This window comes from Gossypium hirsutum, chromosome D05 (assembly GCF_007990345.1).
Source record: "Gossypium hirsutum isolate 1008001.06 chromosome D05, Gossypium_hirsutum_v2.1, whole genome shotgun sequence".
NCBI classification, from domain to species: domain Eukaryota; kingdom Viridiplantae; phylum Streptophyta; class Magnoliopsida; order Malvales; family Malvaceae; genus Gossypium; species Gossypium hirsutum.
The window spans coordinates 61,337,603-61,363,073 of record NC_053441.1 but is presented as its reverse complement, the minus strand read 5'-3'; the positions used below and the strand labels follow the sequence as shown (position 1 = coordinate 61,363,073).

Here is a 25,471-nt window from a genome sequence, read left to right as displayed (position 1 = left end):
TTCCTATCGTGTCCATAAATCAAATTGATAATAAAATTATAATTATCCTTATTATCAATTTGATTTACGAACATAGTATAAAATTATAATTATAAAAGCTTTAGAAAAATCTTATTATGTATAAAATATAATTATTAGTTAAATTTATAGTTTCTAGATATAATGTGAGCAAAAGAAAATTATTATCAATACCGTTAACTATTATGTCAGACATAATTCGAATTTTTTTTTCTAAAATTAAATAAAATTTATTTCCAGTTGGAATCAAATTTTTTTATAAAAATACATTTTGGTAGAAAAAACTTTCTGGATTAATTGGTAAGAGGTCTCTCTATTTTTTGTATTGAAGGAAAATAAAAGAAAATAATAAACAAAGAGGGTTTATGAATAATTTACCCTATTTACCCGCTGCACCTTAAAGCTTCTTCTTTTTTTTTTCAGTAGCCAACCTAAATGGGAAATTTTATATCAGGTCCTTAATATTTTAGTTCATCACATTTTAGTCTAGTACAGCCAATATGTTAGGCGGCACTGTCAAAACACTATAACGAATGCCTATTTTCGTAATTAATCAGTTTCATATACCTTTTTTGTAATTAATTACTATTTTATATTATTTATGTAAAAAATCACGAAAAAGTGTGGAAAATGATAAGTAGATAAGAAACTACTTATCACTTAATGTGGAAATTTTTTAATTCTTTTAATATTCTCATTTAATTATGTTACCTTTAAAATTTTAAAAATTACATTTGTCAAACACTCTAATCATATTCTGCATTTAATTTTAAGAAATATATCAAACAAATTTTATAAATTAAATTTTGTACTTAATATTTCAATACTCAATCTTTCAACACTTAATTTTTTAGTACTTAATTTTTCAATTGATCAAACAACACCTTAGTCGCTCTACTTTTCCAATTTCAAAATTCATGTCCAATGATTAACATAATTAAAATTATTTCGGTTAAATTCATTATTGTGACATTTTGAAATAAGAAAAATACTCACTTGATAACCATGTAACAAGAAAAATGATGCTATAATGAATATAAATTAATAGAAAAAACTAACTATTTTAATAATGGACTTGCATTTTGAAATCTGAAAAGTAAAGGGATTTAATTCCATGGAATAAAAATAGGGGGACTAAATTTCAAATGTATGAAGACAATAAGGATCGGTGTCAATGATTATTTTTAACAAAAGATGTTATTTCCATAATTGTGTCAATGATTATTTTTGACCGGGGTCATTCGAGTTTGTCAATAAAATTTTCGAGTTAAATCATTTCATGTCTAAATTGAGGGTGAGTTTAATATATTTTATTTTATTTATAATTAAATCAAATTTAATCGAATTGAAATTTGAATTAATCATATTAAGTAATTTGTAAATTCCAACCAAAATTGATTGATATATTGTAAATCAATTAAATTAATTTTCACATTCATTGTACTATAAACGAAATTAGAAAGACCAAGCACATAGCCTAATTTTTTTTATATAAATAAAAAGTATATTTATTATTTTAACTCAATCTATGAAGTCTAAAAATCCTATGGATGACATATTCAATATGGAATTCCTCTAAAATTTAACCATTAAGGGTTCTTTCAAATGACAAATTATTATTATACTTCTTGATATAATTTTCAAATTTGTTCTACTTCTTTTAAAAGTATTTGTTTTTTTTTTCTTTAATCTACTGCTTCTTTGCTCAAGAAAATGATTAAAGGCATCTAATCATCAAGCATTGAACCTAGGCATACTCATTTCTTAAGAAAAAAATCATATATAAAAAAATAAATATTTATCTAATAAATATTTAAATATGTTGTCATTAACAACACAAATCTATCATAATCTTGAGAAATTATTTAATTCAACCTTTTCATCACATTATTTATGGTTTTTTAATTATTTAATGATATTTTTACAATTTTTTTCATGTCATTGATACATAATTTTGGTAATTTTACTTTGAAACTCGGAACTCGGAACTCGGAATCCCAAATCCCAAACCCTAAATCATACACCTCGAACCCCGAACATGGAACCTTGAATATCAAACCTCGAACCCTAAATCATGAACATGAACCTCAAAACATGGAACCTTGAATATCGAGCCTCAAACCTTGAACCATAAACCATGAACCTGAAACTTAGAACATGGAACATTGAATTTCAAACATTGAATCTCAAGTCCTAAACCCTAGACTCTAAACCTTAAACCTTGAAGTCTAAACTTAAACTCTAAATCTTAAGCCCTAAACCCTAAACCCTAAGTTCAAGATTTAGAGTTCAAAGGTAGAGTTTAGGTTTAGGGTTTGAGGTTCGGGATTTAGGATTCAGGATTCAGGATTTGGGGTTCTTGGTTCAAGATTTAAGGTAAAAAAATACCAAATTTATGAATCAATGACATGAAAAAATTATTGAAATATCATTAAATAATTGAAATGAGATCATAAATGATATGGTGGAAAGGATGGATAAAATAATTTCTACCCTGTTTTTATTTTTCAAAGCAGTGATTAATTTGGGTCTAATAAGAAACCGTATATGCATATAGTGTCTTATATATTTTGATATTAATCGCGTAAATATATGGTTTAATATTTGTTCTGGCCCCTTTAACTACAATGAAATTCTTACTTTAACTCTTTTATTATTATTTTGGTCTATCCATTTTACTTCCACCACAATAGTTTCTTGACCATTTCTGTTAAAACAAAATCTCAAATGTTCACATGTTAGCCCTTGACTTGTATAATAGTGAAATTATCACTCTGGTCCTTATATTATAGTTGAATTCTCACTTTGGCGCTCTACATGTTTGCATTTGATTGGCTAAATAGTCACACGAGATTTTTTTTAATGGAAATGTCAAGGAGTACGTGATGGATGGAATGAAAATAAAGGAGAAAAGTGATTGAGAAAATAATAAAAAGGCATAATAAATTTTTTGGCCCATTAACTTTACAAAAAAAAAGTCATTTTAGCCATTCATTTATTTTTTTTAACTTCTTTTAGCCCTTAAACTTGTATTTTTTTTGTCAAATCACCCAAAAATAGATAGAAAAGTTAACGTTTGTTAATTTTGCTGACGTGGCATACACATGGATTGTCATGTAGATGACACATCATCATTTAATTAATTTTAAAAATTGAAAATAATAATTTTTTTAATTTTTAAAAATAGTTTTTATAATTTTTTATAATTTTAAAAAATTTAAAAAATTAATTAAATGTTGACATGTCATCCATGTGGCAGTACATCTATGCCATGCCAATAGAGTTAAAAAGCGTTAATTTTTTCATTTGGGGTGATTTTACTTCTTTTAGCCATTCATTTATTTTTTTACTTCTTTTAGCCCTTAAATTTGTATTTTTTGTCAAATCACCCCAAAATAGATGGAAAAGTTAACGTTTGTTAATTTTTCTGACTTTTTAAAAATAGTTTTTATAATTTTTTTATTTTTTAAAAATTTAAAAAATTAAAATGTTGACATGTCATCCACGTGGCAGTACATCTATGCCATGCCAATAGAGTTAAAAAATGGTAATTTTTTTCATTTGCGGTGATTTGACAAAAAAATATAAGTTTAAGGACTAAAAAAGACAAAATTAAATAAAGGCTAAAATAATTTTTTTTATAAAGTTGGAGGGCCAAATAAATTATTATACCTATAACTAAAGTGATAATTTCACTATAATGTAAGTCCAAACCAAGTATTAAACCTAAATATATAAATATAAATACAACATAAATGATTAAATATATTAATATTTTAGATATAAATGCACATTAACATATATTATGTTAACTAGTTTTTTTTCTGTGCGATGCACCGAGTGACAGTGTATATAAAATTTTGAAAATATCTTAATATAAATATATGATATAGATTATTTAGAAACAAATTTTTAAATAATTTTTAATTTTAAAAATAATGTTGAGATCGGCCCGATTAAGCAACGAATAAGTAAAAATAGTGGAAGAAATTGAGAATTTGAACACACAAATTCAACGTGAAAAATTTCCTCAAAAGAGGATAAAAAACTACGGTTAAAAATAATTTTACTATAATGACAAAAGAACAAAAAGTACAAAAGATGGTGATAAAATTAAACCCCGAAACCAAAAAACAAAGAACCCTCAATACGTAAACACAAAATTTTCCAAAAAATATTATGAGTTCTAATATTTAATGGGTATTTTTTTCTAACGTTGTAAAATAGCCTATTTATAAACTAACTTCGTAGGTCAAATAAATTATGCTAATAAATATATAATACTAATATATACTAAATCTTATAGAAATAAAATATATTTTATTTAACTTCACTTGCAAGCAATCTCTTATTTAATAGGAATTTAGATAATATAACTCTAAGGGTCTGTTTGATTGACGGAATTGATTTTCCGGAAAATCATTTCCAACTTTTCCAGTGTTTGATTGGCGGAAAACATTTTCCATTTGGAAAATGAACTCCAAAACAAGAGAAAATGGGTTACAATTTAGGGAAAATGTCTTATCCTTTCAATTTCCGTAAGACATTTTTCGTGCTCTCCTCTCTATCGCCTCCTTCATTCCTTCATTTCCGGTAGAAAACTTCTTCTGTTTATCGATTTTCCAGTAACTTATTTTTTTAATTATTCAATACTTGTTTTTTTAACACAATTACAAATAATTTATTTGATATTATTTTTTTTCAATTTATAACGATTAATATTGTAGCTTAATAATTGAGTATTATTATAAATAAATCATTGCAATATATGTAAAAATAATTTAAAATATAAAAATTTATTAATATATATTAATATATGTAAAAACAACTTTTTCAGAAAATATTTTCAGGAATCTGTTAAACAGCAGAAAATATTTTACATAGATTCAATCAAACACCAGAAAATATTTTCCAGTAAATCATTTTACAGAAAAGTAAAATATTTTCCAGAAATCATTTTACGGAAAATATTTTACTGGCAATCAAACAGACCCTAACAAATAAAATTTTAAGTAATTTTTATTTTTTTATTTTTAAATTTCAATTTCAATTAGAATTAACTTAATTAAGAAGCAAATATGAAATAAATAACCAAATTTAAATAAAATAATGATAACTTAAAATATCGATAAAGGGTTAATAATAATAAAAATTATTAGAATTAAATCTGAAATAAAAAATATAATTAAAACTAAACAAAGAAAATTACTTGAACATAGACGTACCAACCATAAAAAGGACTGTTCCTGAAATTACCCAAAAAAATCAATTTCACTTAAGTGCATCACGTGAAAAATCGTAGAGTTGACCAACTTTTCACCCTTTTTAATGCTAAATATTTGTTTATTATTATTTATTTATTTTATTGAAAACTCATTCAAATGCCTTTCATTTTTTCCTTTCTGTTTTCTGTTCTGAAAGAGAAAGCTTCTTCTTCTCCCAACTTTTGCTTCTATCGTTGCCACCGCCGATGTTACTATCGTCGGTCATCGTTTGTTGATTAATAGAAACCTCAATTCAGATTAGGATCTAACGTGCAAAATCAGAAATTAAATCAATATTATTCATTTAATAATATTGATTATACTATATATATATATATGAGTTTTTATAAGTTCTTTAAGTAAGAAATGTTCTCTTATAAATAGATACATTTAATAATACATTACTGTTAATGTAAGAGAATATGAGTTCGAATGTGTTCAAGTACATTATTTTTCCTAATTATGAATTGAGGAAGAACTATGAGTAATTCCGAATATTCTTTTAAAAAAGAACAGATATAATCAGAACTTATTAAAAAAAAATTCATTCTACGAATTTTTTCTGACATTTTTACTTTAAAAATGGTATAATGAGGTGAATATATGACTATAGTTGAACTCTATATATTGTTATTACAGTTTTACATCAATATATGAATGATCTATTTCTTTAATTGATATATTTCAAGAAAATTTGATTATAATATAGAAATATTTTTTATTAAAAAATCAATTAATTTTTGAGTTAAAAAAAATATTTTTGACATAATTATGATTGACTTTAGTTTCTCACCACATTAAATGATAATTTAATTTATACAAATATTATTTGAAATTTAATAATCAAATGGATAAAAATTCAAATTTATTTTTGTACATAAAATCAAATAAATTTTAATAACTATGAAATTATTTTCTTAATCATTAAATGAAGGAATGAAATAAAATGGAATAAATCATTATTGAAACTTCAATTTCATTTTTATTCACTAAATTAGAGGAATTTTCTCTTAATTTTGTTGTTATTTTTGTATTAATTACTTAAATTTGAATTAGTTTCATATTTATACAATTTTCTTCATCAAATCATATAATCAATTGTTTATATATTTTGAAGCTTAGATATAAATTAAAAATTACCTTTACCAAAAACCAAGTGAATCATGTCAAATGAGGAGAAGTGAAACTGCCCATTGCATAGCAAAATTTGGATGCAAACTGAATAATGTAATATATTGGGTTGTGAAAAAGCCGTATTATATCCACCAAGTTGCTATTTATAGTTAATAAAGTTTGAGATGGTAGTTATAAAACTTTTTTATAAGAAAGATTTACTATCTTAATTTACATCAAAATTTTATTAACTAATTCAAATCTAAATTTTAGAATTTATGTTTTCAAATATAACATAATAGTTTTTTCTTTTTAAAATTCCCCTAGAATTGATGGTAGCCTAACCCTAAAATAAACACACTAATCATACATTTGAATGATGTCAACATTCGGTGTTTATGTTTGATAAGGACACGTGCAGAATAGGATTGCAAGTTTGTCCAAGTTATGGATTTGGCTTAGGGCTCTAGACGAAGGAAGAAAACTTGGAGTTTGACACAACCTAAAAACGCAAACAATTGAAGTTAGATCTAAGAGTTAAAAGGGTTTCAACTAAAACAAGTTATTAAGATAGAAAAATAAATGAGGAATTCGAATCAAATTAGGGTTCTTTAGAGAGAGTCCAATTCGATTATGTATTGTCCTTGATGATTTCTAACAGAATTAGGGCTGCCAAGAAAAGAAAACGAAGAGTTATGAACAAATGTGGAAAATAAAGCAAAGAACTGAATGAAAACACATATAATGATCAAAGAAGATTCAACCAACAAAGAATGATGAAGATACAAGTAAATGAGAGTGTTTTGGACTGATCTTGGTGAAAAAGAGGCTATCAAATGCATATTTGAACAAAATAAACAAAACATATTAGTTTTTGTTTAAATTGAATGAAAAGAAAATCAAAGAACAAAGGAAGAAAGGGGTAGTTAAGAAGGAGTCCAAGAATAAGTATAATAGGGTTTCTTGGAAGAGTAAAAACTGTTCTTAAACCAAACGAAGCCCTCCAACTAGATTTGAAACAAAAGCAGCAAAACAATTTGTTAGAATGAAGAATTAATCAAAACAAAAACTATTTTGTAACAAAAAACTCAAATCAACAAGAAAAGAAAAGAACTCTTATTTTTCAATGTTTAAAAACCCAGGGCCGACATCGTGACATCACCTCCTCCACGTTGTGACATCACCAAACAATTTGTCACGTTGTGACGTTTGGCCACTCGACATCGGGACGTCAAAATTTGTTGGTCGATGTTGCGATGAGGAGGGTTGCTTGTCTCACTGAGGACTCTATTTTATCTACATTTTAGGCCATTTGATACTTATTTCAAGCTATCAATTCCATTGATATATTTGGTGCACAATTGCACCTTTATTCCTGCACAAAACCAACCAAAATACCATCCAAAACAAACCAACATATAATCATCCTTCTAAATATCAAACCAATATGCCACGTTTGGCACGAACACATATCATACTTACTTATACCATTCCATGCACTTAATCATTCATTTCTTCAATTCAATTCATGATCAATCATACAACTATAGATGTCAAACATTCATATTATAACACATTACTCAACTTGTGCATATATACCATTTGCCATTTAAAATATAAGTTCAATATTAAGTAAAATTCGAAATCAAACTTAGCATTACAAGGTAACATGATAAGCCCTAAGGAAATGCTACATAACCGAGTTCAAACAATTAAAGAACTACCTAATCAGAAGATGGATAGTGTGAGATCCTTGAGGATTCGATCGACATGTTCCACAAGTCAAAATCTACAAGAAAAGAAAAGCAATGGGGTAAGCATTACAAAATGCTTAGTAAGTTCATATGAAATTTCATTTAACTTACCTAAATTTTATATCAATTTAATTAATAGAAATACAAAGATTCATCACATGACATTTCTTTGACATTCTTAAGCATTCTTGTACCAGTTCACAAAACAACCACAAGTTAGTACATTGGCACAAACACGTACCACCATACTGATTATATTCATGTATTTTCCTCATATACATTTTATAAACATATCAACTAAGTTCATAATCACTCTTTCCAATCGTTTTCACCTTTAGTGCACTTGTACACTTCCAAACCTACATAAAACATGTTCAAACACATTCCAAACAATGTATTTTAAACAGTTCAAGTCAATTCAATCTAATATCAAATTTTCGACACTATATGAATAATCAATTCAACATTTAACTGCTTTAAAATATCAAATTCATATCATGCACAATTATCCTATTACCCCAATTATCCGAGTTGAATGAATATACGAACATACGTCAGGTTACTCGTCCAGGCTAAACCTTTTAAACGATATCATATTCTTCGTCCGAGCTAAATCTGTGTCCCAACTATATTTGATATATCAATTGCTCCTTCGAAATGAACACATAATCGTGTTAGGTTACTTGTCCGAGCTAAACCATTATCGACACATCAAATAGCTTGACCATAGCTGTAATGTACATGTTAGGTTACCTCTTCGGGTTGAACCTTTAAGCAACCTCAGGTTGCTCGTTCGAGATGAACATATATTAGTGTCAGGTTACTTGTCTGAGTTAAACCTTTATCCACAAATCAAATAGCTTGGCCAAAGCTGTAAATGTACATGTAAGGTTACGCGTCTGGGATAAACCTTTAAAATGACATCAAGTTACTCGTCCGAGTTAAACCTGTGTCACATGTATCTTTCAGTCTACAACAAATGTTGGATTTTTGTAACTACCGGTAATCATCCTTATTCATGGGTATGAGACCATAAATAAGTTCATCAAAGTAATCAAACATATAAGCCCATGTTCATTTCTTTACATTTTAGTCCAAATCTCATTCAAATTTTAATTAAACACAAATATATTCACAATATTAAAGTAAATATAATTTAAGATAAATACACCATATGAGCTTACCAAACAAAAACAACAATTGATAAGGTGTCAAGGACTAATCTATAATTTTCCCTTTTTTCCTGATTATCCTCCGACTGGTTTAAATCCCGATCTATATCATAATTCAATTAAATTATCAATTCAAAACATCAATTAGCAACCTACTATAGTTATGTAATAGTTCAATTTCATCTATCAAATATTCCTCAAGTTTTGCATTTTATTCAATTTAGTCCTTAAGACCAAAACAATTATAACTTTCACATTTAATCTTTGTTTTTCAATCAGATTTCAATTTCATCCATCTATAACCCTCTATTATCTATAATTACATAAATTTCATGTCAATTTCGAAATATTTACACTTTAGTTCCTAAGTTTAAAGCTAACAATTTTCACTTTACAAACTAGTTCTTTTTCATATCTAGGCATCAAATCTAACCAAGTAACACCAATTTCATCAAGCATTTATCAATGGCAACATTTAGAAACTTTAATAGTTTCACAAATTGATCCATTAGTTAGCTAAATTAAGTTCTTAGGACCTAAAAACATAAAAATTACAAGAAAAATACTAAATTAAACTTACTAATTGAGGGGCTTAAACTTGAGTTTCAAAAATGGTTTCCTTTGTTTCTTTTTTTCTCTCTCTTTCAAATGGTGGGGAGAAGGATAATAGACATGGTGGCTTCCATTATTCTTTTGTTTTAAACTTATTTTATTCATTAATTTAAAATTTTAATTTAAAATTTTATTAATTCATTCCACCAAATTGCCCACTATTATTAAAAATGTTCTAATTGTCATATTAGCCCATGGTTAAATATTATTTAACCCTTTTAACTAATAAAAATCAATAACGATTAATTTTTACTACTTTTACGATTTAGTTATTGTACCTTAATTAATTACTAATTCGGTAAAACTTCCTATCCAAAATTTAATTCATCTATACAATAACTCCATAAATATTTAATTAAAAATATTTACGAGTTTGGTTTACAAAAACAAGGTCCTCAGACTTCATATTCGAACACCAATGACTTTAAGGTCACTACACTTGTACCTTAGTGAAATATCTATTTAACAAAATTAAAGAACCAAACTCTATTTAAAATTCATACTAACCTCAAAAATATTAAATAATAATATTTATAAACTCAATTGTCGAAAATGGGATTCTGAAACTACCATTTCTGACGCCACTAAAAAATGGGCTATTACAAAATCTCTTTTGTAGGTGGGTATTGAATTGGATATTTGAGACTTCTGTGACCTTTGCTACCACACCAACAACATTTAACAATATATATGAGAACATTCTTACTTTCCCAAGCATGATTTTGATGTTCTATTTGGGCACTTAAAAGAGACAAGGTGTTTTAATTGTCTGCAAAATTGTCCCTTTGAGCCTATATAGCATCTCAAGCCTTTTGATATTTTTGCAACTTTACAAATATTTGGAATTTATCATTAATCTCAAAGTGGCCTTGTTGCAGCTTCGTCGTGAAACTAGCAAGGTTATTTATGGTAACCAATGACTTTTCACTCATATTATCACTCTTTTACCTATTAGGTGTGATTGGTTGGACGGAGTTGGTGTGTAGTGGACGGGAGTAGGATCTGTTCTGATCTAATATGATATTCTAATTTGACATATGCTTCTGGAAATATGACATTTTGATATGATATATGTTTTTGGAAATATGACATTTTGATCTAATATATGTTTATGATAATATGACATGTTGATATGATATTTATATATGTATTCATTATAAGTATAATTCTGTGATGATATTTACACTTGTGCATGTTATAAGTAAAAATTCTATTTAGGGGCTAAGTCACACATTATGTAACACCCCAAACCCAACCTAGACGTTATGGTCGTATCTGGCAATGTCACACGATAGTGTTTTTGAAACCTAGTTGTTACGTTAAAAACATTCTATGTTATTATCTTTAGTAAACCTTTGTTTTGAAACATCCCTCGTTGCGGAAGCTTTAATAAAATAGTCTAAGTGATCATGCGTTTAGAAACTACTTTAACTTTTTGAAAATAAAATTTCTTACGACCAGCAGGTATAAATCCATAAAGTAAAATAAATAAATAAAAACCCAAAATTTAAAACCAAAGTCCCACAGGGTCCTTAAATTACAACCCAAATAATCAACAATAATTAAATCATAAAACGTAAATTGAAAACCATGAGGTCTAAAAATTTCTGTGGTCACTGCTGAGTCCTATGTCACACCAATCCGTCTAAGTTTGGGGATTACCTGTGCACATTAAATAAAAAGGGTGAGTTTATGTAAACTCAGTCTGTAATCCCACAGAAACAAACAAACAATCAGTATTCACAGTGCACAGTTGAACAGTCTTGGGCCTAAGCCCTTTTCAGTATTAGTGACAGTTTGGGCCTTGGCCCATCTCAGTACAGTGTCAAAAATGCAATAGGGCCTTAGCCCATCACAATATCAGTAGCAGTAACAGTTATGCAGTAGCAAAATCCTACCCATCCAGCCTCTATACACCATCTCCGTCCAACCCTACACTCCATGTGGGGATAAAATCAACCCACTCATCCCTACACTCCAAGTAGTACCGAATGTGGCACAAAATAGTAGTTTACAGCTGAGCTGCCAGTAAATTAGGCTTAAAGCATTTCAGTACACTTCCTCCGAATAACAACCCCTAACCCAATGCAATGCAACATACAATGGATGATATGCTATTATGCAGTTTTAGTACATATTTGGTTCAGATATTAACATGCTCAGTACAGATATCATTCAGTCAATTTCACACATTTAGGGGTTTAAGTAGCTTACCGACCTTACAGTAGGTTCACAGTTGACTTGGGCGACCCGTGCAACCTAAGAAACATTCCGGTAAAAATGGGCCCACACGCCCGTGTGTGCCCATGTGGCCTACTCGGCCCAAATTGGCCTTGGCCGTGTGATCCATTTTTAATGTAACCCATGCTAGCTAAATATTCATATATGTTTTCACTATTTACTTATATGTTCATTCAAAGCTGTCTACTTGAGTCATTGTCCCTAAATTATTTATATCTTAAGCTACAGAATTCCAAATTAAGATCCGCTTGATGTTTTCGAAACTAGACTCAAATACCTTTCTACCATAAAATTTTCAGATTTTATAGTTTATCAAATAAGTATAGTAAAATCTTCTAATCTATCCCGATTCTGCTGTTTGACAGCTTCAACCTTTCCTTACAAAAAATTATTTATCTCTTAGTACGGAATTTGGATGATGTTTCTGTTTGTTTCTCTTGGAAATAAACTCGTTAAGGATTTAAACATATAAATTTAAGCCCCTGATTATTTTTTTTTACAATTTTTGATGATTTTTCCAAAGTCAGAATAGGGGAACCTGAACCCATTCTGACATTGTCTCACAAAATTCATTATATCTCATAACTTACAATTTCATTACTTACACTGTTTCTTCCATGATAAACTAGACTCAATAAAATATAGTTTCATATTTTATTCAACCTCTAACTCAATTTCCACTATTTTTGATGATTTTTCAAAGTTAGACTACTTTTGCTGTCCATAACTATTTTAGTGCAGAATGTTGATTTCCAAGTTTATAACACTCTTATTTTCTTTCTCTACAATTTCGCATCATTTTCTATTATTTCTCTTATTTCTCGATAGCAAGGAATTTTAACTTTTTGCCAAATCTCATTTTCTGCGTTTCGGGTACACACCTAGTGTCGTTTCTGATGCGTAAGCACTCCTAAGCCTCTAGAACCTAAAAATCAACCAAAAAATCTCCAGATTAATCACTTAATTCATTTTTAATCAACCAATTTTGGAAGGAACTCGACTAAAAACCTAACAAAACCCTTACCTTGCTTGATTAACCACGACTTCGTATAATCACAACGTCAATTCAAAACCACCTGCCCCTTGATTAACTTTTAAACACTAAAAAGGAATCTCTCTTTCAGAGATTAACCAAGAACGATTAACAATAGACAAAACCGTTACTTACCTAACATACGCAACCAATGATGAGCAACCAAATCAATTGGAAAATAAAGAAAGAAATACAATGAGGAAAAATAATGGAAATTTCGGTAGCAACTAGGGGAAAGAATCGATAGAGGAGGGAAAAAAGAAGAAAAAAATGTCAGAAAAAGTTTGGGTAATTGGAGAGAAAACCGAAACTCTATTTTTTTCTGCAACAAAAAGATAATCAAAATATTTCTTAATAAGCTCTCCCCCATTATCTACTAAAATCACTCCCTATTAACCCACTAAAACACAACTATTCAAAAATTTTCCCCAACACAACTCTTAGCTGAAATTGGAGCAAAAATACTGCCTCCATGCCATCACAAAGAATTGAACACATGACCTCCTTCACACCAACACTCCACTTGTCCACCAAACCAGCTGTCCCATTCTGTTAATTATTTGTCAACTTTTACTTAAAAGCCTACTGACTAAAGATAGTTATTCATAAAAATACCAAAATTTTCCCAAGTCCTAGCTTGAACTTGGGACCTCTCACACACCTAGAACATTTAACCACTGAAACAGATACACAGTTGTGTCACACCTTCGCAAGAACAAAAATAAAAATTCTGGGGCGTTACACATTAGGTTTCTAGAAAACTCATTTGTTTAATAAGTTTCAAGTAATCTTCCACTACAGCAAAATAGGTTTTTAGCGATTTTTTGGGCCTATAGCGGCGCTTATAAAATTAAAGCGCCGCAAAAAGCGCCGCTATAGATAACACCGCTAAATTTTGTAGCATTTATGTGAAAAAATGCCGCTATAGAATATGACATTTAGCGGCATTTCTCACAAAAAAACACTGCTATAGAACATGAACTTTAGCGGCACTTTTCCCATAAATGCCACTAAAGAACATGACCTTTAGCGGCGCTTTCCCCACAAACGCCGCTATAGAATATGACCTTTTTTGGTGCTTTTCCCACAAACGCCTCTAAAGAACATGACCTTTAGCGGTGCTTTACCCATAAACGCTACTAAAGAACATGACCTTTAGTGGCGCTTTTCCCACAAATGCCGCTAAAAGATATGACCTTTAGCGGCGCTTCCCCACAAACGTCGTTAAATGTCATGTTCTTTAGCGGCGTTTTTAGTAAAAGCGCCGCATAAAAAGTCTTATGCGGCGTTTGTGGACAGGGGCACTAACTTTAACAGATTTTTACCAACCCATTTTCATTCATATGGAACCCGAATTGTTAACATAATTTCCTATAACATCAAATCCAACCAAAAACTACAAATCTAAATGATACTTCAAATCCAATGAAAGAAATATGTATATGATCTAAATTAATAAATGAAATAACAAAATATATTATATTCAAAGGTTATATTGTTAAAATATTCTCACAATAAGAAGACAAACGTCTAAGATGGCAGATTTTGCGGTTGCTGAAACATCTTCATCATATTCTGAAGCTGTAGCTGGACTTTGTCATATTTTCTGCTTGCCACCGCTTCCCTTGCTGCTGCCTCTTCTTTAAGTTGTAGCTGGAGTTCTTCATATTTTCTTTGAGCCTCTGCTTCTCTCGATGCTGCCTCCGCTTTAAGTTGCTTAACTGTGCTCACTTGTATCTTAAACATTTGGTCTCTTAACCTTTAAACTTCAGCTTGAACCTAATTCCCCGAAGACATGTATTACTGCGAGCTGGATGCAAAATATTGGGTTGGGTTAATAAAAGATCCTTGAAATGGAACCCGACCATACCTTTCAGGACCTAAAACTTCAGTAATAATTCGGTTATCAATGTCGTCAAGATTAACAGAACTATCACTTGAAGTGATCGCTTCATACTCCACCCTTTTATCCTTTATCTTCTCCTAATAAATCAATCAAAGAGTTAGAAACGAAATATATAATCAAAACAAATGAAACATAACTTAACATTATTTGCATGAAAAATGACAAATTAAACCATTATAATTAAGCATGATAAATATTTAAAATACTTCAAATTTTATTAAGTAAAGATACCATAATTTCTGCAACTTCAGTAGTCATAGGAGATCTATCTTTCTTTCTATGTGTAATGTCAAAATGCTGAAGGCGTCCAACTTTTTGACCAGACAACAGTTCTTACAATATAGTGGGAAAAATATTATTTAGTAGAAAGTAATTAATATTTGAAAAAATTAATAAATTCAAAATACCTTGTCAACAGCTATACAAGCAAAACTTTTCGACCCAGTTGTGTGTGTGAATTTTTGTTTTTGCCTACTTGTAGTTTCAACTCACTCACAATCCTACATTATGAAATTATTATTACATATATAGTAAATACTATAAACTGAAATAATTATAAGAGTTTGAAAGTACGTAATACCTCTCATTCCTTTGAATTCCAAAATTTAACTGCATCTTCCCATTGGTACCTTAGCATTCGTGGTGGGACATTTTGCAATTTCTTTTTGAGGCTTATATTTTTCTTAAAATATTCCTTCTTCAAAGCACTTTTATGGTCTCCCCATTTTTTTCCTAATGCATTCTTCACATAATTATCCGAGACCTCTAAAGCAAATCTCTCTTGCAAATAACACAAGTTTAGAAAGTAAATATAAGTGAAACTTAAACCAAAGTATTATAAAATACATTCACGTTATTACCTTAATATTATCAAGAGCTTGATTTTTGTTACTCTCAGGCATATGATGCCATGACTCGTAGTTGATAGGCAACAGATTGGCATTTCGTGCTATAATGCCCAAGTATCCTACTAAAAGTTGAGCTTCTGATCCAATAGGCTGACCATGACTATTTTTATCTACTTTGACACACTCGACAGAATTTAACTCGTATAAATATTTTAATAGCATACGTCCTTGAGTTTTGCGCCTCTCACCACTTTCAACTAAAAAAATTGTATATTATAATATAAGAATTTGAAGCAAAAATCAATAATAAAAGTCAACATGCATGTAAATTAAAGTTAACATTACTTTGAATTTCTGCAGATTCGTCAGCTGTATTCGGAACATTCGAAGATCCAATAGTAGTATATTGTTCACTATTTGTTTCTTCCAAATTTGGAGGATTTTGAATAATATTTAGATCTCGCAATCTTCTTCTAGGCATTTTATCTACAATACACATAAAATAGTTGAAATATTAGTAACTAATTACAACAATTATAGTACATATAAAGTTGTTGAGTTGAAATAGTTAACAAGATCAAGATTTAAATTATAATATTACATATAATTAAAAAATCGTAAATCTTACTACATCATGATTCGTAAATATCTTCATCCACTTCTTGGCGAACTCATTGAAATTGTGTACTAGTACTAGGGATAGTTTCATTTAAGTTTTGTTCTGGAAAAGGCAAATTTCTGATCTTTTGTGTATGTCATCTCTACTTCCATTGCCCATGTCAAACAAGTCTCTAGGGTTGTTACGGAGTACAACGTACTAACTCTTATCAGTTGGATCTTTTGAGTAAAAAACTTGTTTGACTTGAGAAGAAAATACATATGACTTGTTTATCAATTGTTGTCCAGTGTGAATTAATCGAGAGAAGTTCACCATTGTAAAACCAAATTGATTTTTTTAATTCCGCAAGCAATATTAACATCAGCCCAATCACATCAAAATAAGACAACCTTCCGTTTGCCATAGTAATCCAACTCAATAATGACAATAAGAAGTCTGTAATACTCCACATTTCCCTCAACAAGATTACCGTCCCTAGCAATAGCATAACTTGTAATTGAAGAATTAACAACTATTCCACAATTTTGAGTCCTCCTCAATCTTTCGCGAGATTTTGTATGAAACCTGAATCCATTAAAGAGGAAGGCAATATATTTTTTTACTGCTCTATTCGGACCTTGGGAAAGCCATTTAACTTCGTCATTGACGTCTTTTCCACTCCAAACCTATTGAATCGAAAGTAAATTGATTAATTATAAATGTTATATGAAAACATTATTATTTGTCAATGAAAGCTTGAATTGCATACTGTTTGCCTTAACCATTCATAAAAAGATTCTATGAATAACATATGAATCTCTCAGTGTTGTAATCTTCGGAAGCGTGAATGAGATCTCAAGACTTGTTTGTATTCACACGTTAAAAAGTAAATTACTTGGTTAGAAGATAAACAGATTAAAAAGATGAATATTTATCAAATTCTAAAACTTAATTACGTAATGGTTCAATTGAATCGTGGTGAAAAAGAACATATCAATGTTCTTGTACCCAATATCTATCATCTAAGTGTGCAATTTCAACTTTACCGATTGGTTCTCCATAACTTCAAAATAGTTAAGTTTCGGCTAAGTTATGATTAATGAGCCCAACATTTCTACTTGGTCTATTCAGTCTTGTTTCAACATCTTCTAAATATCTAGAGTAGAAAGTTATAAACTCATCTGCCAAGTAACCTTCAGCAATTGATCCTTCTGGATAACGCTTATTACGACAATAAGAATTTAATTTGCATAGGAACCTAAACACGATATACAACATTATCAAAAGTTATAACTAAAGGTATATTCATAAATGAATGAAAACTTTACAAATTAATTAACACCTCTCTATAGGATACATCCACCGATAGAAAACTGGTCCACCAAGTTTTGCTTCATGAGGGAGACGGATTAGCAAGTGCACCATAATAGTGAAGAACGAAGGTGGAAAGATCTTCTCCAAATTGCATAATGTCAAGGTGATTGATCTTGTACTTTCTTAAGTTCTTCAACAATCAAAAATTTTCCATAAATAGCTTTTATTATATTGGATAGTTCAATTATACAAGATGTCACCTTTTTTGACATACAACACCGTAAAGTAACTGGCAGTAAATCTTGCATCAAGATGTGATAATCATGTGATTTTAGGGAATATAGCCTTCGATCTTTAAGACTTACACATCGAGATATATTTGATGCATACACATCTGGGACCTTTATATCCTTCAACACCGTACAGAACACTTCTTTTTCTTTCTTCGACATTGCAAAAATAGAAGGCGACAACTGAGATTTTCTATTTGGAAGTAATTGGGGATGAAGATCACGTCGAATTCCCATGTCAACTAGATCAAGTTGACTTTGAATATTATCTTTCAATTTTCTATCGACATTCAGAATTGTCCCGGTGATATTCTCGCAAACATTCTTTTCAGTATGCATGACATCACGATTGTGTTGCAAAATGTGATGCTCCCACTAAGGCAACTAAAAAAATACTTCTTTTTTTTCCACAAGTCCGCCTTATTAGGATCATCCTCATCATCAGATTCATTATCAATCTGCCGTTCAACATCGCCAACATATGCCTCCCTCGGTCTTCTTTTTGTTTGCGTGTTGGGTGGTTGATTCATCTTTCCATAACTGAAATTGAAATCTTTTAACATGAACAAGATTTTAGATCCAATGGTCTGCTCAGGAGCTTTTCTGAACTCTTTAGTACCATCAAATAGAGTCCTTTGAAATCTAAATCTATGATTTCTATCTAACCACCGACGATGCCCCATATAAGAGAACTTTTTCCCATTACATAACCACTTCAAACATGTTTGCGTCGCACAACAAGGACAAGCATAACGTCCTTTGGTACTCTAACTAGATAAATTAGCATAAGCCAGGAAATCATTAATAGTGCACAACAAAGCTGTACGTAAATAAAAGTTCTCCTTTCTCAAGACATCATATGTTTCAACACTCGACCATAAATGTTTCAACTCTTTAATAAGCAATTGCATATAAATGTCAATATCATTCCCGAGATCTTTCTCTCTAAGGATAATCATAGATAAGATAAAAGAAGATTGCTTCATGCAAATCCACGGAGGCAAATTATAAGAAACAAACACTACAGACCAAGTACTGTACGAAGTACTCATGATTTAAAAAGAATTAAATCCATCAAATGCTAGCCCAAGCCTCACATTCCGAGGATTGCTTGCAAGGCTTGGAATTTTATTGTCAAATGATCTCCAAGCTAAAGAATCTGCAGGATGCCTTAATAATTCATTATAGGTTCGTTGAGCATGATGCCACCTCATAGACTCGGCTGTCTTTGACGACATGAAAAGCCTTTGAAGCCTTGGTATTGGTGTAAAATATCGTAAAATCTTTATTGGCTTCTTTCTTGACTGTGCCTCACCTTCATCCTCATTCACATATTTTATATTCCTATTCATCCAATGAGATTTATCGAAAACATCACAAGACTGTTGGTTTTTCCGATCGCCCAATACAACATGCAGTCATTGGGGCAACTATTAATTTTGTCATACCCAAGGCCTAAATCTTTTATCAGTTTCTTCATATCTTTGCATGAATGAGGGATTTTTGCGAACGGAAACATATCTCTCAAAAAATTTAACAGTAGTGTCAGAGTTTTCGGTCCACCCTCCCAAACATTTTAAGTGAAAAAGACAAATGCAGAAGGATAGTTTTGAAAATTTCAATCCCTCATAAAGTTCTTCATTCATTTCATTAAGTAACTTGTAGAACTTTGTCGCTTCTCCATTTAGCTGTTAATTAGGTACACTTCTTCCCGTTTCGGTAAAAGCATTTCCATCAATATCACAATCATCGAATGCAATAATTTCAGGTGGAAACGATTGCAAACCATGACTGCGCATATTAAATCCATCCCGCAACATACCTTCCATGTCATCTTCCCTAACAGACTGATGGTGAGCATTATAAGGATAAGTTGGATTAATCATTGAAGGTTTTCTACGAGGTGTACACTCTCCATGGAAAATCCATTTTTATACCCCTGAGTAAAGCCATCAACAATTAGATGTTTGTAGACAACTTCACGAATATGCCAATTGATGTTGCCACACTTCTTACACGGGTAAAGAATCATATTCTCTTGGCTTGCATTTTGAAATGCAAAATTTAGAAAAGTTTGTACTCCATTTTGATAGTCGTTGCTTACCCTTGACAAATACATCCAACTCTTATCCATTTCGTAGTTCTTGAAGTCTAAAGTTGACAATAAATTACGATTACTTAAGTGTTCTAGATTGATTTAAATCATGTCATTGTACTAAAATAGATAATACACATCAAGTATCAAGTATCTACTGGGTGTAAACTAATTCAGGTAAATTGTTTATTTATAAGTATAATTAAGAGTATGGAAAAACAATAGTGTTGCCCAAATTTCTGTGATTTTTATATATTTTGATCCAAAGTTTTATATAAGTTATGATATGATATATATTTATGTAAGTTATGTAAGTTATGGTATGATATATATATTTATGTATTATGTAAATTATGATCCAAAGTTTTTTTTATTCTTTAAATGTTTATGAAAGTTATGATAATCATAAACTTTAAATGTTTATGTAAGTTATGGTTATCATCTTTAAATTTTAACCCTTTAATTATATTTTTTTAATTAATAATTATATGTTAATAAAGTTAATAATTGTTAATATTTAATCTATTTTGAGTTAATATTTAAATTAAATTTCCATGAACTTTTTAACTTTATACTACACATTAAAATCGATCAACTTATTTTTATGATAATATTTATGAAAAATATTAAAATAATTTTAACATTAAGATAAATATTATTTTCCTTGTAAAAAATTTTTTAATTAAATAATATTTATTTCTATGATAAATATTATATTTTATTTTTGAAATTTGAACTTTAAACTATATACTTTTAAGGATAAATAAAAAATATTATTTCAATTAAATTTTCTATGAAAATTTTAACTTTAAAACTAAATATAAAAATTAATGAATTTAAATTTAGAATTTAAAATAATAAATTAATAACACAATTAAAATCCAAAAGTTAGAACTCAAGTTATCTTAAATTTTAAAAGAAAATAAAAAATTTAGAATCAAAACTAAAATAAATAATAAAAATTGGAATAAATATAAAGATATCAATAAAATAAGATATTATAATGAAGTTATTTAAATGAAATAAGTACTTAAATCATAACCATGTAAAATATAAGATTTGAATATCAATTCTCATGTGAAATATCAACATTGATTATTTAAATTGATTATTCTGTTTTTTTATTAAAGATATTAAAGATTTGTCATTTCTTTTGTTTACTTCTTTTCATTTTGTTTATTTTGCGAATACTAAAATTAACCATATTTAAATGATACGTGATAAGTGCAAAATAAATTATAATGTTTCTGAAATACATATATAATAAAAAATTAAAGAAATAAAAAGACATAATTAAGCAAGCGGTTTTACTTTGTATAACAGAATAAATGGTTCCACTTAATATTAAAACTCAATAAGTTGATCCAAATTAACATTTTTAAAAATTCATAATTGAACAAACATTTTTACTTGATATCAAATTTCAATAAATCAAACTAAATTAAGCTTCTGAAAATGTATAACTAAATAAACAGTTTCACTTAATATCAAAACTTAATAAATTGAACTAAATTAACCTTTTTAAAAACACATAATTAAATAAACAGTTTTACTTGATAATTAATCGAACTAAACTAACCAAATTTATTCAATTACAATCAAGTTTTAGTGCAACTAATGCTAAACCCTAATTATTGAGTTAAATTAATCATTAAAATATAAGAATTAATTTGAATATCACAAAATATGTACAGTAATAAACTTGAAAATTTATAGACTGAAATGGAAACAAAAAAAAAACCCTTTCAAATTGATTGCAAAAAAGGAATGAATATTCAACCAAACTTTCCTAATAATCAACACCATGGAACGTTATGAAACCAAAACCGATTTAATACCTAAGGAGCAAAAGAGATGACATAATACTCCACGAGCATACAGGTTAAACATTCAGGCAAACAGTTTGCAAACAACATATGAGAATGAAGGCTTTAAATATAGGACAATGAAGGCTTTAATAGTTTGCAAGTAGCATATCTAGAGAAAGACAATAGCATGCTCCATTCTCAACTCCATTTAAAACTAAACAACCTATTGAAATTCAACTCCCTTCTCAAAGTATCTACAATATAAAATGTGGGGTATTTAGCATATCGTAATATTTCCAAGCATCAAATATCAAGCAAAGAGAAAGCAATAATTTTAAATATAAGGGTGAAATTCACTGCCATTACTTTTACAAACTTTGGCCTGCTTAATTCGGTCTGACCAAAAAAGAGAAGAAATAGATAATTTGGAGCTTAGTAACTGCCCTGCAAAACTGTGCTCTATATTAAGAACTTGCTGATGTAAAAACTCAATTATACTAGCCTTAATCAACAAGGGAAAATGATTGTCTACACTGATATGGACTAAACATAATTGTAAAGCACATATTTATACATGGGAATCCCCTAATAACTTAAAAGCATATCCAAGTTTCGGTACGTAAAAATGAAAGTGTAAAATGAAAGACTTGGTCAATAGTAGCACTTATAATTAAGGCCACAACTCAATAAAAATAGATTCAACATAACAATGTAATAAATTATAGAGATAGTATTGCATAAAACAATTACATCACATTAGCATAGGCCTTTTTCAATCAAATCATGCCACCTCATTGTATTTCTAAAAAAAAGCTAATTATTTATTAATTTAATCATTAATGAATAGTTGAATTAATTTGTTATCATTTAATTGTCACATGTAATGTATAATATGATATTTTTTTTTAGTTTTTCAATATATTTATTGAAGCGAGCCAATAAAATGATAGATTAATTTATTTCACAACATCTTACATTTTCTATATGCATAAGAAAGACTTTAAGATTTTGATCTATTAAAAGGAAACTACTACAATTTTCTTTTAACGTAAATTTGAGATAACTTTTATTTTAATTTTGGAATGCATAATTTTAATAGAAAAAAGAAAAGATAAGAAAGATGAAATTATACCTGTGAACTTATTATTGGTAAGAGAAAATGTTTGGAGAGAAAATTTTTCAATAATGGATGGAATTTAACTTGAAACATATAATTAAATTAATCAAAATTTACAAATAAATAATCCAAAAATTGTAAACAACAGCACAAACTTAAAAAAGGTGAGGAAGCTAGTTTTTTTTCCATAAAGTTGGGTTAATATTTTGATTGTAAGGAAAGGGTATAAGACAAATCATGTTTAAGCCATAAAGTTGGGATAATACATCCATTGGCAAGATAATGATCTATGGTTGTTTAAGTCAAAAGCATTATATTAAGAAATTAAAAAAATTGTACACTAATTAAAAATGCATAGCAATTGAAAGAAGAAAATCATATTTATATGTTAAGTTGTTATTAAAAAAATCAATGAATTTAAGAGAAGTTATGTTTGTAATATTTATTGGAATTTCACATGAAATATATAATTAAATTCATAGCTTACTGGTACAATTCATGTACTGTGTTTATCTCTTATTCAATAATAGGAACTATGGCTGAGCAAAAATTAATTAAACAAATAAATAATAAGGCAAAGATTCATAGTTTCAGATTTTTTTCTCTCAAATCTTAGATTTGTGATCTTTTGACTTATCTTTAGTTTGTTTATTGTTCAACACCTTCTTCACTAATACTAATCATCATCTTTCTTGTTAACTCAATTCTAAGTTTTGAAATATATAAAACAAACAAGATATATGGATACTATTAGTGCTACAATTTTGTATATATAGACATATCTTCATTTTAAATTAGTTCCTAAACTTTAAATCATTCTAGTTACATCTTCAAACTATCGATGTTATATCAATTAGGTCATTTTGTTACTAAATTTGTTTATTTAACTATTAAATGACACATTAGATTTTATATAGCATAGTTTAACTGTATAAAATTTGAGAGAAAGACTTATCCTCTATTAATTACTTAGAAGTAAAACAAATTGACACAAAATTAAAAGAAAAAAAGGAGGGCTTAAAGTAACAAATGCAAGAAGGCTAGTATAAATTAAATTTACTGTAAAAAAAGAACTTGTATGAATGTAATTTGCACTACAGTCAATCACAGTAAACCCCTGAAACCTGTAATTTTACATGGCTGATGATGAAGATACACAGTGAACAAAAAAAAAAAAAAGACAACCGTGAAAATAACCTACCAATTGTTTTGCACATTGAGCAGCCGGCGATAAGCTAGCCGAAGTAAGAGAGTCATGGTTCTTCGGATTACCGCAGATCGGTGAGAAAATACGTAATGGAAGCAAAGAGTGTGAAGTCCGGAATCCTTACAGGATATGCTACAAGAACAGTAGACCGGTAAGCATGATTATAGGTAGAAGTAAAGCTAGCATGCCCCGTATTTGATCCCGCGATGAACCATCATTGCTCATCTGCCCCGCGTTGACAAATTCAGTTCTTCCTGTGTTGATATTTGTTGAGACATTGACCGACATTGAACCTGATCTCAATACACAATGGAGCAGATTCAGAGTTGACATAAACTCGATGAGATAAAAATGGAAACGAGCATTGGTATACCGAATTTTAACATCTTCCGCACCTATTGAATATGTCCTTTTAACAACGTGACGGTGGAAAAGTCGTTTTACAGGATTTAGGAGGTTGTTGAACCGGAGATTATTGGATATATCTATTCTAATGTATAATACGAAAGTTCATTTTGACACTTACAGTCATAGTTGGTCCATCCGATCCGTTGATTCAACAAATCATATACAAAGATTTTGTCTTTTAGAACAAGATCTGCAAAAGAAAAGGAGGAATATTTATGGCTTACTACATCATGCAGGCAAAAAGCATCCAGCTAAGTGACATATAAAGCATTAAAATTTCAAGCACAAAGCTAAGCTTAGGCCTACAAGTAACAAATTGTCTCCATCGTAACTTTCGGAAAATTAAACACGTTATAGAAAGCCCAGAATTCATGAAGTCTCGAAACAAGTATAACGTAATCGATCCGAACATTCTGTGTAGTGAAAATACCTCCTAAAATTGTTATCCTTTGACCCTGAATTTTTTGAAAGCCTAATATACAAAATCATCAAACACAGAAAATTATTACTTCAATAAAATAACTACTTGACCATTTTTTTAAAGGTATGATTATGTAACATAATATATCCGAGTTCCGGTAGGGACAACATTTTGTTAAATGAAATAATAAAAATAATTGTTAAATGAAATAATAAAAATTGAGCTAATAGAGACAAAATCAGAAAATTAAGG

General features: G+C 29.1%; 1 long non-coding RNA gene across 1 annotated transcript; it reads right to left on the bottom strand.

Annotated features, from left to right (window-relative positions):
• Nucleotides 1-24,206: 24,206 nt before the first annotated feature.
• LOC107902915 (uncharacterized) lies at nucleotides 24,207-25,253 on the bottom strand. The gene is made up of 2 exons (XR_001685627.2): nucleotides 24,917-25,253; nucleotides 24,207-24,683 (listed from the first exon to the last, which is right to left on the bottom strand). It is a non-coding gene; the product is annotated as an uncharacterized lncRNA (long non-coding RNA).
• Between the last annotated feature and the right edge of the window lie 218 nt (nucleotides 25,254-25,471).